The sequence below is a fragment of the Pleurodeles waltl genome, chromosome 12 (genome assembly GCF_031143425.1).
Source record: "Pleurodeles waltl isolate 20211129_DDA chromosome 12, aPleWal1.hap1.20221129, whole genome shotgun sequence".
NCBI lineage: Eukaryota > Metazoa > Chordata > Amphibia > Caudata > Salamandridae > Pleurodeles > Pleurodeles waltl.
This window is the reverse complement of record NC_090451.1, coordinates 3538637-3555135: the sequence shown is the minus strand read 5'-3', so window position 1 is coordinate 3555135 and position 16499 is coordinate 3538637. Positions and strand designations below refer to the sequence as shown.

Below are 16499 nucleotides of genomic sequence, written 5' to 3'. Positions count from 1 at the left end.
CTTGTATCCAGCTCAAACCTCTCCCAGGCTGTTAGTGCAGTGGTAGTCTCAGGAATTGTAGCATTGTTAGTCCCACTTTTATCCATTAGTGTCATCCTCACAAGCACAACCCTAATGAATATTTATTACATGAACCTTTTTTGCAAAAGTGTTTATTTCAAGTAATCTTAAAGTGTTGGGATTCGAGCACACGGCTCCAGAGAGACTGGAGCCTAAATCCAGCCACTTTAGACTGTTCAGCCACACTACCTCACATCTACAAGCTCACAACTATGGTAACTTGGCCAAACACTGTGGACACCCGCTGTGGTGACCTGGCTATGCAGGGTAACGCAGCATTCACCGATAGTTGAGCGAGTTACAGGTAAAAAGCAAAGTATAATAACTGTCTGCATATAATATATGTCTTTCCTTATTTATTCTTCTTCCCCATTGTAGGTTTGCTCTCTGCTTTAGAAACGCGAGCTGTCATCACTGCAAGGAAACGTATCACACAGCGTTCTACTGTTTACACTCACTGAACTTTCAGCATCACAGTGACCCCTCTCGTCGCCTCTATAGTTAGACTTCAAGACAGCTGGTTTGTTTACCGATACAATTCTTGTCACCTTAGGTTGTGGTTTTTTAAAATAAGAAGGCTCGGTCCCACTGTCTGGCTACCCTTATATACATACCGCCACCACTTTACATAGTCTCACCTCTCGCTATGTGGATCGTAGGTGCTAAGGCAGAGAGTGAGACACTGATGCAGACAAAATACGTTCGTGAGTTGAAAAATACTAGCAGCGGTGGGATTCGAACCCACGTCTCCAAAGAGACTGGAGCCTTAATCCAGTACCTTAGACCGCTCGGCCACACTACCCTGTACAAACCTGTTTCTGTAAGCTTTCTGAAGTGAGATGTTCTGTTGTATAGGGGAGTTGGAGAATAAGGGTGTATAGCCTGTGAAGTGATCGTAGGAAAGTCAACGCCAACAGCAGCAGGCACGTGATACATTTAGTAGGTCAGGATTGGCCCCGGGCCATGGGAGGTGTCAGGGAGCGCCAGTCCTGAGAGTCCTTAGGAAGACAACCCTTACATTGGGGTCCCGCACGCGCTGCTTCTCTTTCTTTAAGGATAAGGAATCAAACTATCTACGTCCCTCAACTTACCAACCCTCCGCCTCAGGAAAGATTTTGTGATTCATGAGCAGAACCCGGCTGGCGCTGTTTACAGTAATGCCTAAGCACAGTCCTCAACTGAGCGGTGTTTCCAAACTGAGCCGTTGTACTGCCGGAAATACCATGGGACATGTAATTTAACTTTCACATAAAATAGGGTTAACCCAGCCCTACCACATACTAAAAACTTAAGACGGAACAATAAACCGACGAGGATGGGATTCGAACCCACACGTGCAGAGCACAATAGATTAGCAGTCGATCATCTTAACCACTCGGCCACCTCGTCTTCAAAACATAATATTTCAGGAGTACAAAATATGGTAGCCAAAATGTGTTCTATTAGATGATAGTTGTCCAAACATAATAAAGAGCATATATTTACAGATTGTTATGGTAACTTGTTGTCTTCAGCTTTGCTCTATACGACCTTGTTGTCCAACCCTATATCAGCTTGAATTTATATGTTAAATGTAATGTAATCATGAAAATTACACTTTCCAAATGTGTTCTATCCATATGTGATGTACTATCACAGTACCCTCAAATGAGCTTAGATTGCTTTAATTCCGTTGTACGTGGATTTAAAGTGCAATATCATACAAATATTGTACTGGTATGGCGCTTTCGAGTCTCTAGGTGTCAGTCATTGGTGGGGTGCTTACATGTCAACATTAGGCAGAAAATAGTACACAATTAAGGAAAACTGCCTTCCCATTTAATGTGCATTGTTCTGCAAAAAGTTTTAAGTAGGAGAAAGTAAAACTTAGTTTATAAAACCGCCTAAACTGGGAGTATTGCCGCTACAGCTATGACACTTCAGTTTAAAAACGTACGTGCATCGACAAGAAATATTTTTGCGCTAAATAAATTGCTGTCCGACTACTCGCGGAATGCATAAAACTGAGGCAGTCGTAATTACAATACATTGAAGTAATATTTTGATAGTTTTTGTTGACGATGACTCCGCAGCAAGCGATCAGATTACTTTTTATTAGTGAAGGCGCGTCAGCGCCTTGATAAGTAAACTTACAAGGAGACACGCCTAGGTCGATGAACCTTTTAGACCAGGTTCGGGAACTTCCCAGTACGGGATGTCTTTTGGCATCACAAATCAATAGATCAATATCTCAACAACAATCGCAATAACTAATCAGCATGCTAATCAATAACCTTTAATGAGAGTCAATAAAGTGAACACACCATGATCTTTCAGTCATGAATAACCACACCAATTTAGTTAAGTGTTAGGATATTTATTTCCCTACTGGTTACAATCTAAAGTCATTTCTGTTAATCTCATCAGCAATTCATCTCATTAGTAACTCTTCAGATTTGCAATTAGAAACGCAATTAATCAATGCATAGAGAATATTCACTCAGTATTAACACATAATTATTAAGAAGCAACATAGCAGAGTCTCAGTAGTGCATGTTTCAACAAAACAAGAACTCAGTCATTTGTCTATTTGCGTCAGATTTTAGTGAACACCTTAAATAACCTTGTATTAGCATCAGCATGTTGGGCTTCATGCAAAACAATTTAGCAAACACAAATTTGGAAAACATCTAACTATGGCCTCTATCAAAGAGCAGTTGGTACCTAGAAAGAAAAGGCAAACAGACAATTACAATTTTCATCAGATAGTTACCCATCCAACGGATCAGCAAACAGCGTCAGTCTTTGTCCTCAGGACATCAGTCGTTTGCATCATCAGCAAAGAAAGGACAGGGCAAAGTATCAGTATGGCATAGCTAAGGAAAAAGAACTTCCCTCATATAGAGGAGAAGTAAGTATCAGGTAAGGAATAAGTAAAGGGTGGTTTAGAGTAACAGGGCGAACAAACTGCAAAGTCTCAAACGAAATGGCCTAAATGGCTCAGTAGAATGGCAAAGAATGGCTTGTAGTGGAATCTCCAATAAATGCCTGATTTCTCCTCGGGTCATGTGGTTAAATCAAAACTGTCTAATTTACTCCTAATTCCTCAATGGATAATCATTGGTGCATCGTCATCTCTGTCCAATAATCTTCACCAGAGTTTTACACAAACCACAGTTCTCATGTCGTTGATTGGCCCATGTTATTGACGTTTTCATCCGTTGGAATGTCAGGTAAGAAAAGTTACATTTTACGCTACAGTCAGTAGTTCCATTGTTTTCTCCTACTCCAGGCAGCCTTGCACCTGTTACAAATTACACTGTTGCATTCAGCAAGAATGTCTCCTTGAGCAAGTAGGGTCCCATGAGAAAGAATTTACTACAGCTACACACATCTCTAGCTTCTGGGAAAGTACAGTTTCATGTCGTTCAGGAAAATAGCACATTGCACGTTAGAAAAAGACAGTTTAATATGAGACCAGGCAGCTAGGCACAGACCTTCGCTAAACTAAGGCCTACTGCTTAATGAACAAACTCCAAATACATAACTCCAATTTTGATATGTTAATACAAATTAAAAACATTAGTACATAATGAATTCATCATTAATAACTTTCATTAGTCTTCGTATACATTGGTAGCCACTCCCCCTGGGCACATTTCAAACGTGTGCATTATTTCTAGCTTCATTACACAATATATTGTAAGCTTTTCATGTTAATATTAATTTTAAAAGACACACTCCAGCAATCCCTCCTCTGATGACTCTTGTCATCACACAAATCTTCCCCACTAATTTTACATACTAAAATTCCCTCATATCAATCTCTTCCCTTCTTGGTTTCCCCTTTGATCTTGCCCTCAATAATTTTTCCCTTTTGTTTTTCTTCCCTCCTCCTATTATTTTTCGCCATCTTCAATTTTATTCTTTTACTAATTTTACATGCCACCCATGATCCAAATAAGCAATATATAACAATCAATATCCCCTGTATTATTTTAGACAATATCCCATGCCAAATGTTACTAATGCAATTTCCCACTGAAGCAAATCCTTTCCCAACCTTTTTCCAAACACCAGGTTCTTTCAAATCCTTCAAGTCCGTACTATCCCTAATCAAGTTAGTAAGCATACTTCTAATCTCATTACTATTATCTGGTATGTAAGCGCAACAATGACACCCATTGAGCAATCTACAAACTCTGCCATTTTTCGCTAAAAGAATGTCTAAAGCAAGCCTGTTTTGAAGAGTCATAGCCCCCTCCACAGCAAGTTCAGTATCCATCAGAAGTATAGCCCCTGAGAAGTTTGTCACCATGTTATCCTCAATAGTAGACAACTTTCGAATCTTTATGGAGTTCAAAATAACTCCCACTGAAGAAATTATCTTCCCAAATATGTCTCCTACTACACCAGCAGCAGTCTCTCTCTTTTGTCTAGTACAATGTAATTCAGACAATTTTGGTAACCTTTTCAAATCGTCAAGTTGATATATCTTTGGGAAAACTATCCCCAAATAACATGTCCCATACCATCCCTTTGGAAGACGGTAATAAGCATTAAGTCCACATATATAATAAATCCCGGGGATTGCTGGATCCTGTCCATTTAACATGAACGTCCATTTACTCTGAAACAAAAACACACGCTTACATTCACTTATTCCCACAAACACATTGTCATAGTATGATTTGGTCTTGGATATGCAAAGCTTTCCTACATGTAGTGCGTCTAAAGCTAACTTCCCTTGTTCTCTAATTGCACTATAACCGTGTTGGAAAATGGGTTATTGGTAAGGACAGGTAGGTACCTACACCTAGCAACAAGCCACTAACCTCCACCTAGGTACAGTTAGGTCTCAGTAAATTAACCCCAGCTCAACCCTTGGTAGCTTGGCAACGAGTTTCAAGGCTTAACTTAGGATACAGTGTGTAAAGCATTCAAATATCACAAAACAGTATTTAAATAAAACACAGGAAACAGTTTAAAAATCCAAAACCAATTTATTAAAATAGTTTATATTTTTATCTTTAAAATGACACAAAAACGAATAAAATTGGTAAAGGGGAACCGGAGATATGAATTTTTAAAGAATTATTATTTTTCTAGCGCTTAGAAACAAAAAGCGCCAATCGGGTCATCTGGTTGTACCTCGACCGGGGCAAAGTCAAAGTTTCAGGCCGACCGCGATGGAGCCCTGCTCGGCTACAAGTCGCGGGAGGAGTCGGTTAAAAAGTTACCTTCTGACTTAGTCTTTATTTTGAAGATTTTCTTCAGCGGGACGAACCTGCCAGTTGAATCCGACCTCCTGGAGCCCTTGTCCGGATACGCGATGTGGGTTTCCTCGGTGGAGATTTTTACCTTCGGACTTAGTCGTTTTTTCGAGGTGAAAATCATTCGACCGGGGTAAACCTGGATCTTGATCCGACGTCCCTGGAGCCCTTCTCGGATACGATGGCTGGGAGGTCCCGGTCAACTTTTTACCTTCGGACTTAGTCTCTTTTTCAGAGGTTTTTCTTTACCGGGACGAACCACGAAGTCAGGCCGGGTCGCGGTTGAGGCAAGCCGGCTAGAATTTCCGCGGCGGGTTGGTCCCTCTCTGGAGCTTTTTTACAAAAATTCTCAAATCTTCTCCAAACTTCTGGGGCTTCACCCAGATGTTCTTTTAAGGTTCTTTTGGGGTCCACAGCTCACCCCAAGGGTCCAGAAGTTCTGAGATGGTCCTTGGGGGGTGCGGACTTCAACTCCCAGAATGCACCTGGCGCAAACTCCTTTTTGGCCACTGGACAGTGGTCAGCTGGTCATTTTCTTTAGGAGTTGGTGCAGGGGACTCTGGATAGCAATTTTTCACCTGTAGCAAACAGGGAGTCCCTCCTTGAACCAGTTGAAGCCAGGCAAAGTCTTTCTTGTGGTGAAGCCCAAGTGTGCAGCTGGTGCAGTCCTTTTGAGTGCAGGTTCCAGGTGCAGGCCAGGGGTCCAGCAGGGCAGTCCTTCTTCTCCTTTAGTTCTTTTCTTGTTGAAATCTGGTGGGGATCTGAGGTGTGGGTGCAGGTCTGCCAGTTTTATCCTTGCTCCTGGGTGAAAAGCAGGGGGGTCCTGGTTCTCCAATCAGGTACAGGGTCGTCCCCCTGTGATGACCACTTCCTGGGAAGTGTGGCAAAAATCCATCCCAGAAGGCAACATTCTCTAAAAATCCAACATGGATGAATCTGATTTTTGGAGGTTACATCTGGCTGAGCCTACCTACTGGTGTGGCTAAAAATCATAAACACACCCCTCTCCTGCCCTCTCCTAATCTAATCAAGGGGGCACCTAGTTGTCTGGGGTTGCAGGATGTGGGGGTGTTGCTGGGTGCTCCAAATGTCCTTCTCTGCCTTTGAAGACCAGTTTGGCAGCCCTCCCCCTTCCTGCCTCACCAGCTGCTGAGGGGAGATTCTCTCCCCCAAGCACATTCCTTTGTGTGAAGCCAGGCCACTTCACACCTCATTAAGGCAGCTTTGGCTAAGCTGCCGCAGGCTGGCCAATCAGAGCACAGCAGCAAAAACAATGCAGGGCTGAAATTGGCAACTTTTTAGGTAAAGTCTAAAACTTTTTACCTGAACAAGTTATATTAAATCCAACAACTGGAAGTTGTGGGATTTATTACAACAATTAATTTGATACCAAATTCTTGGTATGCAACATTTAAGGAGACTTTAAAATTTAAAATAAAGTCTCCCCATTCTAGCCTATGAAGGCCATTTACTTCAATGAGGGAAAAACGAATTTGGCTGTTTTTACCTCACCAGGGTTTATAAATCTATTTTTATAAAGTCCCTGCTTATAGTTACATGGCACCCAGCCCTAGGGGCACATAGGGCACACCTTAGGGGTGACTTATATGTAAAAATAAGGTAGTTTAAGACTTTGGAACTACTTTTAATTCCAAAGTCGAATTTGCATATAACTTTAATTTAAAAGCAGCCAGCAAGGCAGGCCTGCCTTTAAAATGACACTGGGCACCTCAGCAATGCACCTAGGTGTGCACCACCTATGCTGTGGTCCCTAAACCTACATGCCCTACCATATACTAGGGACTTATAGGTAGGTTAACTTAGCCAATTATAATTAGCCTAATTTGCATATCCATTTTACACAGAGCACAGGCCCTGGGACTGGTTAGCAGTACCCAGGGCACCATCAGAGTCAGGAAAACACCAGCAAAAAGTGGAAAATGGGGGCAAAAAGTTAGGGGGCCTCTGCAATCAGCCCTGTTTTCTCACACAGCCCCCCCCCCAGCCCACACACCCAGGAGACTCAGCCCAACCCTGGGAGAGTCTTCCTGGCTTGTTAGGCGAGGAAGACAGTGAAGAAAACTGGCTGTCCCTTTGCAGGGCCTACTCTGCCTTACATCCTCCTGTCATGGTCACTCCCTCTGGGTAGTGAAGCCATCCCAACAGTGAAAGAACCCATCTCAAACTGAAACTTCCCTCTAGGGGGGTCTTCCTCCTCTCTCTCTGCCAACTTGGGTAGTGAGGTGCCCACCTCCCCTACTCCAAACTTTGCTAGGGCAACACCTAGCTTACCCAAAGAGGTCACCCAACACTTAAGCAACCCCACGATGACCAATAGGGTCAGGGGGCCTACTTTGCTATTGGCCCTGGGGTCTGCCTCCCAGGCCAAGTACAGTGCTGCCAGGAAGGCTAGCACCCAGCAGAGGCTACTGACAGCTGTCAGTACCCAGAACCACACCCTAAGCTCTCCACTGACAGGTGGCTGAGCTGCTTTAAGGGCAACTTTGGGGTCCTGGCACCACTCTTGCTGTCTAGAGTGGGGGGCTACCACCTCCTGTGGCAGACACCCTCCTTCCACTCTCCCTTCTGTCAGTGCAGGGGCAACACCCTGCATCTGGACAGCTGCCTGACTACTCAGGACTTCCTTGGGGTCAGGGGAGGCCTCACCAGTGCCAACTCTGGGCTCCCCCCCTACTGGGGCAGAAGGCCTTTGGCTCCCTGGAACTCTCTTTAAGAGTGGCCTACCCTTCCTTTTCTTCTTTCCTTTTCTTGGGGACCCCTGTCTCCTAACTGTAGGGACTGACTCCCCAGGACTTTGGTTTGGGGGGCGCCCTGGGCGACCACCCCATCTGGGACCAGACTCACCTCTGGGAGGTCATTGCCCAGGATACACTCTGGGGGAGGTCAGCACTGACTATCACCCTAATCCAGTCAAGGATACCCTCCCTCTCCAGGGGCACTATGGCTACAGGTTTGGAGGTGACCTCCCCTGTGGCTATCCTGACTTTCCTTGTCTCTCCTGGGACATACATGTCTGAGGTCACTAACCGGTCACTCACTATAGTGTGACTGGCACAGGTGTCTCTAAGGCCAGTGGTAGGGATCCCATTCACTTGAATGTGGTGGAAGTGCCTACTCCCACCCTCAGGGATCACCAGCTTACCATCTGGTACTGTCTCCCAGCTCAATGCTAGGAGGACTTCATCATTTGAGGAGTCCTCCTCCATGGCTACACTGGACAGCCCAATGCTAACCACCTTCTTTGGACAGGCTGCATCTCCTCTGAAGTGACCTGTCTGCTGACAGTCAAAGCAAGCCCTACTGTCCAAGAGCTTTTTTAACCCTGGGTCTCCCTGTCTCTGCTTGTCAGAGTGGGAGTGGGATTTACTCTCCTCCTTTTTCGGGTTCTGGGGAACAGAGGAAGTCTCTGTGGTGGGCTTACCACCTCCCTCCTTAGGTTTTTGGGGACCTGCCTCCCCCTTCTTGGAGTCTCCCCCCTGGGACTTGACAACCACCCTGGTTCTCAACCACTCATCAGCTGCCTCCCCTAGCTCTCTAGGGTTGGTCTGCTTAGAGTCCACTAGATGCTGGCGTAACCTTTCTTGGGTACAATTGGTCAAGATGTGCTCTCTCATGATCAGATTGTATAACCCCTCATAAGTATTTACTTTGTTACCAATAATCCAGCCCTCTAGTGCCTTAAGTGAGGTGACTACAAAGTCCACCCAGGACTGGGTGCTTGTCTTTTGGGTGTCCCTAAACTTGAGCCTATACTGCTCTGGGGTCAGACCAAACTTTTTAGTCAAGCAACTCTTCATACTGGGGTATGAGTCTACATCCTCCCCACTCATGGTTAGGAGCCTATCCCTCCCAGAGTTGGGAACTAACTCCCAAAGAAGTGAACCCCAGTACTGAGGCTTGACTCTCCTCATCTGGAGGGCCCTCTCAAAGGCCCCCAGCCACTTATCTATGTCATCCCCCTCTACATAGGCAGGAACCACCCCCTTGGGTAATCTGGGGCAAACTCCCCCACCCATGGACACCTCAACTTCTCTGTCGCTGCCACCATCTCTTTTCTCTTTCTTTGCTTTTCTAGGGCCAGCTTCTCTGCTTCCAAAGCTATGTATGCTAGCTGGGCCTCCAGCTCTCTTTCCCTGATGGATGGGTTCTCTCCTCCTGAAAGGACCCTCTTCCCACCACTAGCTTTGGGTCTGCCCCTAGTGACTGTATTTACTGAGGACCGTTCTTCCTCATCCTCCTTTGGGCTCAGATGCCTTCCCTCCCCTGAGAGGTTAGAGTTAGCATCCTCCCCTTTTTCTTCCTCCTCTGGAGCTTCCTCTGTGCCTAGCTCTTGGGCCTCAGCCCATGCTGTCAGGGATTTGATCAGGATTTGCTTCCTGAGGTCTGTGGTTGCAGGCAACCATCTTTCAGTACACAACCCCCTAAGCTGAACTACTGTCAGTGTGGGTAGGCTAGCCAGATCAAGCTCCATGGTTCCCTAGTTTTGTGTCAACAAAAACTTTTTGCAAAAATTGGAAACAAGAATTTAGAAAAATTACAAAAATTCAATGATTGAAATTAATCCAAATTAATTAAAAAAATAAAAATTAAAAATTAAAAAAAGTTTTTTTTTGCACTAAGACAATTTAAAGGATTTTTAATTTGTTTTACTCAAAACTGTAACGTGATACTGAACACAAGTACAGAATCCCACCGCTGCCACCAAAAATGTTGGAAAATGGGTTATTGGAAAGGGCAGGTAGGTACCTACACCTAGCAACAAGCCACTAACCTCCACCTAGGTACAGTTAGGTCTCAGTAAATTAACCCCAGCTCAACCCTTGGTAGCTTGGCAACGAGCGTCAAGGCTTAACTTAGGAGACAGTGTGTAAAGCATTCAAATATCACAAAACAGTATTTAAATAAAACACAGGAAACAGTTTAAAAATCCAAAACCAATTTATAAAAATAGTTTATATTTTTATCTTTAAAATGACACAAAAACGAATAAAATTGGTTAAGGGGAACCGGAGATATGAATTTTTAAAGAATTATTATTTTTCTAGCGCTTAGAAACAAAAAGCGCCAATCGGGTCATCTGGTTGCACCTCGACCGGGGCAAAGTCAAAGTTTCAGGCCGACCGCGATGGAGCCCTGCTAGGCTACAAGTCGCGGGAGGCCTCGGATAAAAAGTTACCTTCTGACTTAGTCTTTATTTTGAAGATTTTCTTCAGCGGGACGAACCTGCCAGTTGAATCCGACCTCCTGGAGCCCTTGTCCGGATACGCGATGTGGGTTTCCTCGGTGGAGATTTTTACCTTCGGACTTAGTCGTTTTTTCGAGGTGAAAATCCTTCAACCGGGGTAAACCTGGATCTTGATCCGACGTCCCTGGAGCCCTTCTCGGATACGATGGCTGGGAGGTCCCGGTCAACTTTTTACCTTCGGACTTAGTCTCTTTTTCGGAGGATTTCTTTACCGGGACGAACCACGAAGTTAGGCCGGGTCGCGGTTGAGGCAAGCCGGCTAGAATTTCCGCGGCGGGTCGGTCCCTCTCTGGAGCTTTTTTACAAAAATTCTCAAATCTTCTCGAAACTTCTGGGGCTTCACCCAGATGTTCTTTTAAGGTTCTTTTGGGGTCCACAGCTCACCCCAAGGGTCCAGAAGTTCTGAGATGGTCCTTGGGGGGTGCAGACTTCAACTCCCAGAATGCACCTGGTGCAAACTCCTTTTTGGCCACTGGACAGTGGTCAGCTGGTCACTTTCTTCAGGAGGTGATGCAGGGGACGCTGGATAGCAATTTTTCACCTGTAGCAAACAGGGAGTCCCTCCTTGAACCAGTTGAAGCCAGGCAAAGTCCTTCTTGTGGTGAAGCCCAAGTGTGCAGCTGGTGCAGTCCTTCTGAGTGCAGGTTCCAGGTGCAGGCCAGGGGTCCAGCAGGGCAGTCCTTCTTCTCCTTTAGTTCTTTTCTTGTTGAAATCTGGTGGGGATCTGAGGTGTGGGTGCAGGTCTGCCAGTTTTATCCTTGCTCCTGGGTGAAAAGCAGGGGGGTCCTGGTTCTCCAATCAGGTACAGGGTCGTCCCCCTGTGATGACCACTTCCTGGGAAGTGTGGCAAAAATCCATCCCAGAAGGCAACATTCTCTAAAAATCCAACATGGATGAATCTGATTTTTGGAGGTTACATCTGGCTGAGCCCACCCACTGGTGTGGCTAAAAATCATAAACACACCCCTCTCCTGCCCTCTCCTAATCTAATCAAGGGGGCACCTAGTTGTCTGGGGTTGCAGGATGTGGGGGTGTTGTTGGGTGCTGCAAATGTCCTTCTCTGCCTTTGAAGACCAGTTTGGCAGCCCTCCACCTTCCTGCCTCACCATCTGCTGAGGGGAGATTCTCTCCCCCAAGCACATTCCTTTGTGTGAAGCCAGGCCACTTCACACCTCATTAAGGCAGCTTTGGCTAAGCTGCTGCAGGCTGGCCAATCAGAGCACAGCAGCAAAAACAATGCAGGGCTGAAATTGGCAACTTTTTAGGTAAAGTCTAAAACTTTTTACCTGAACAAGTTATATTAAATCCAACAACTGGAAGTAGTGGGATTTATTACAACAATTAATTTGATACCAAATTCTTGGTATGCAACATTTAAGGAGACTTTAAAATTTAAAATAAAGTCTCCCCATTCTAGCCTATGAAGGCCATTTACTTCAATGAGGGAAAAACGAATTTGGCTGTTTTTACCTCACCAGGGTTTATAAATCTATTTTTATAAAGTCCCTGCTTATAGTTACATGGCACCCAGCCCTAGGGGCACATAGGGCACACCTTAGGGGTGACTTATATGTAAAAATAAGGTAGTTTAAGACTTTGGAACTACTTTTAATTCCAAAGTCGAATTTGCATATAACTTTAATTTAAAAGCAGCCAGCAAGGCAGGCCTGCCTTTAAAATGACACTGGGCACCTCAGCAATGCACCTAGGTGTGCACCACCTATGCTGTGGTCCCTAAACCTACATGCCCTACCATATACTAGGGACTTATAGGTAGGTTAACTAAGCCAATTATAATTAGCCTAATTTGCATATCCATTTTACACAGAGCACAGGCCCTGGGACTGGTTAGCAGTACCCAGGGCACCATCAGAGTCAGGAAAACACCAGCAAAAAGTGGAAAATGGGGGCAAAAAGTTAGGGGGCCTCTGCAATCAGCCCTGTTTTCTCACAAACCGTCACTACTAGCAAAGGCCCGTTGCTGTAATCCTTTCTCTAGTTTACCCTTCAATGCCCTTCTTCTCTCTTCCGTGTGATCTAGAAAGCTTTTCTCTACAGGTGTAAGCAAACATGTCAAATTATTGTGGTGTGCATAAGATGTACTAATTGTTAATGTCGCCTGAAAGAATCCTTTAACTAACTTTATGCTATAGTACTTAGCTACCCCACTCACATCCTCTATGATAGGCACATTAGAAAACACAAGATCATGATTTGAGTAAAAATATTGAATCTCTTCCTGGTTATAGAATCTTGTTAGTAACAGACTACAACGTATCCCATATGTTAATGACAGTCTATGATAGGTAACCCCCTCTTGTACCGAAACAGGAATCTGTGTACACACAAAACAATCTTTCGCATCCATTGTGTCAACATACTCACTCAGCAAGCGATAGAAAACATCAGTGGATAGTTCCCCTTTCGAGTTAGTTCCCTCATGCAAGTATCTTGTATCCAGCTCAAACCTCTCCCAGGCTGTTAGTGCAGTGGTAGTCTCAGGAATTGTAGCATTGTTAGACCCACTTTTATCCATTAGTGTCATACTCACAACCACGACCCTAATGAATATTTATTACATGAACCTTTTTTGCAAAAGTATTTGGTTCAAGTAAACTTAAAGTGTTGGGATTCAAGCCCACGGCTCCAGAGAGACTGGAGCCTAAATCTAGCCAGTCTAGCCTGCTAAGCCACGCTACCTCACATCTACAAGCTCACAACTATAGTAACTTGGCCAAACACTGTGGACACCTGCTGTGGTGACCTGGCTATGCAGGGTAACGCAGCATTCACCGACAGTTGAGCGAGTTACAGGTGAAAAGCAAAGTATAATAACTGTCTGCATATAATATATGTCTTTCCTTATTTATTCTTCTTCCCCATTGTATGTTTGCTCTCTGCTTTAGAAACGCGAGCTGTCATCACTGCAAGGAAACGTATCACAAAGCGTTCTACTGTTTACACTCACTGAACTTTCAGCATCACAGTGACCCCTCTCGTCGCCTCTATAGTTAGACTTCAAGACAGCTGGTTCGTTTACCGATACAATTCTTGTCACCTTAGGTTGTGGTTTTTTAAAATATGAAGGCTCGGTCCCACTGTCTGGCTACCCTTATATATATACGTCACCACTTTACATAGTCTCACCCCTCACTATGTGGATCGTAGGTGCAGAAGGCAGAGAGTGAGACACTGATGCAGACAAAATACGTTTGTGAGTTGAAAAATACTGGCAGCGGTGGGATTCGAAGCCACGCCTCCAAAGAGACTGGAGCCTTAATCCAGCGCCTTAGACCGCTCGGCCACACTACCCTGTGCAAACCTGTTTCTGTAAGCTTTCTGAAGTGAGATGTTCTGTTGAATAGGGGAGTTGGAGAATAAGGGTGTATAGCCTGTGAAGTGATCCTAGGAAAGTCAACGCCAACAGCAGCAGGCACGTGATACATTCAGTAGGTCAGGATTGGCCCCGGGCCATGGGAGGTGTCAGGGAGCGCCAGTCCTGAGAGTCCGTAGGAAGACAACACTTACTTTGGCGTCCCACACGCGCTGCTTCTCTTTCTTTAAGGATAAGGAATCAAACTATCTACGTCCCTCAACTTACCAACCCTCCGCCTCAGGAAAGATTTTGTGATTCATGAGCAGAACCCGGCTGGCGCTGTTTACAGTAATGCCTAAGCACAGTACTCAACTGAGCGGGGTTTCCAAACTGAGCCGTTGTACTGCCGGAAATACCATGGGATATGTAATTTAACTTTCACATAAAATAGGGTTAACCCAGCCCTACCACATACTAAAACCTAAAGACGGAACAATAAACCGACGAGGATGGGATTCGAACCCACGTGTGCAGAGCACAATGGATTAGCAGTCCATCGCCTTAACCACTCAGCCACCTCGTCTTCAAGACACTATATTTCAGGAGTAAAAAAAATGGTAGCCAAAATGTGTTCTATTAGGTGATAGTTGTCCAAACATAATAAAGAGCATATATTTACAGATTGTTATGGTAACTTGTTGTCTTCAGCTTTGCTCTATATGACCTTATTGTCCATCCCTACTTCAGCTTGAATTTATATGTTAAATGTAATGTAATTATGAAAATTACACTTTCCAAACGTGTTCTATCCATATGTGATGTACTATCACACTACCCTCAAATGAGCTAAGATTGCTTTAATTCAGTTGTACGTGGATTTAAAGTGCAATATCATACAAATATTGTACTGGTACGGCGCTTTCGAGTCTCTAGGTGTCAGTCATTGGTGGGGTGCTTACATGTCAACATTAGGCAGCAAATAGTACACAATTAAGGAAAACTGCCTTCCCATTTAATGTGCATTGTTCTGCAAAAAGTTTTAAGTAGGAGAAAGTAAAACTTAGTTTATAAAACCTCCTAAATTGGGAGTATTGCCGCTACAGCTATGACACTTCAGTTTAAAAACGTACGTGCATCAACAAGAAATATTTTTGCGCTAAATAAATTGCTGTTCGACTACTCACATAATGCATAAAACTGAGGCAGTCGTAATTACAATACATTGAAGTAATATTTTGGTAGTTTTTGTTGACGATGACTCCGCAGCAAGCGATCAGATTACTTTTTATAAGTGAAGGCGCGTCAGAGCCTTGATAAGTAAACTTACAAGGAGAGACGCCTAGGTCGATGAACCTTTTAGACCATGTTCGTGGACTTTCCAGTACGAGATGTCTTTTGGCATCACAAATCAATAGATCAATATCTCAACAACAATCGCAATAACTAATCAGCATGCTAATCAATAACCTTTAATGAGAGTCAATAAAGTGAACACACCATGATCTTTCAGTCATGAATAACCACACCAATTTAGTTAAGTGTTAGGATATTTATTTCCCTACTGGTTACAATCTAAAGTCATTTCTGTTAATCTCATCAGCAATTCATCTCATTAGTAACTCTTCAGATTTGCAATTAGAAACGCAATTAATCAATGCATAGAGAATATTCACTCAGTATTAACACATAATTATTAAGAAGGAACTTAGCAAAGTCTCAGTAGTGCATGGTTCAACAAAGCAAGAACTCAGTCATTTGTCTATTTGCGTCAGATTTTAGTGAACACCTTAAATAACCTCGTATTAGCATCAGCATGTTGGGCTTCATGCAAAACAATTTAGCAAAACAAATTTGGAAAACATCTAACTATGGCCTCTATCAAAGAGCAGTTGGTACCTAGAAAGAAAAGGCAAACAGACAATTACAATTTTCATCAGATAGTTACCCATCCAACGGATCAGCAAACAGCGTCAATCTTCATCCTCGGGACATCAGTCGTTTGCATCATCAGCAAAGAAAGGACACGGCAAAGTATCAGTATGGCATAGCTAAGGAACAAGAACTTCCCTCATATAGAGGAGAAGTAAGTATCAGGTAAGGAATAAGTAAAGGGTGGTTTAGAGTAACAGGGCGAACAAACGGCAAAGTCTCAAACGAAATGGCCTAAATGGCTCAGTAGAATGGCAAAGAATGGCTTGGAGTGGAATGTCCAATAAATGCCTGATTTCTCCTCGGGTTATGTGGTTAAATCAAAACTGTCTAATTTACTCCTAATTCCTCAATGGATAATCATTGGTGCATCGTCATCTCTGTCCAATAATCTTCACCAGAGTTTTACACAAACCACAGTTCTCATGTCATTGATTGGCCCATGTTATTGACGTTTTCATCGGTTGGAATGTCAGGTAAGAAAAGTTACATTTTACGCTACAGTCAGTAATTCCATTGTTTTCTCCTACTCCAGGCAGCCTTGCACCTGTTACAAATAACACTGTTGCATTCAGCAAGAATGTCTCCTTGAGCAAGTAGGGTCCCATGAGAAAGAATTTACTACAGCTACACATATCTCTAGCTTCTGGGAAAGTACAGTTTCATGTCCTTCAGG

General features: G+C 43.9%; 4 non-coding genes across 4 annotated transcripts; all 4 read right to left on the bottom strand.

The window, feature by feature from the left end:
* Window positions 1–780: 780 nt before the first annotated feature.
* On the bottom strand, window positions 781–862 carry TRNAL-AAG (transfer RNA leucine (anticodon AAG)). Its single transcript has one exon. It is a non-coding gene; the product is annotated as a tRNA-Leu (tRNA).
* A 505-nt stretch (window positions 863–1367) lies between these two features.
* TRNAS-GCU (transfer RNA serine (anticodon GCU)) lies at window positions 1368–1449 on the bottom strand. The gene has a single exon. It is a non-coding gene; the product is annotated as a tRNA-Ser (tRNA).
* Window positions 1450–13808: 12359 nt separating this feature from the next.
* TRNAL-AAG (transfer RNA leucine (anticodon AAG)) lies at window positions 13809–13890 on the bottom strand. Its single transcript has one exon. It is a non-coding gene; the product is annotated as a tRNA-Leu (tRNA).
* Window positions 13891–14395: 505 nt separating this feature from the next.
* TRNAS-GCU (transfer RNA serine (anticodon GCU)) lies at window positions 14396–14477 on the bottom strand. Its single transcript has one exon. It is a non-coding gene; the product is annotated as a tRNA-Ser (tRNA).
* Window positions 14478–16499: the final 2022 nt, after the last annotated feature.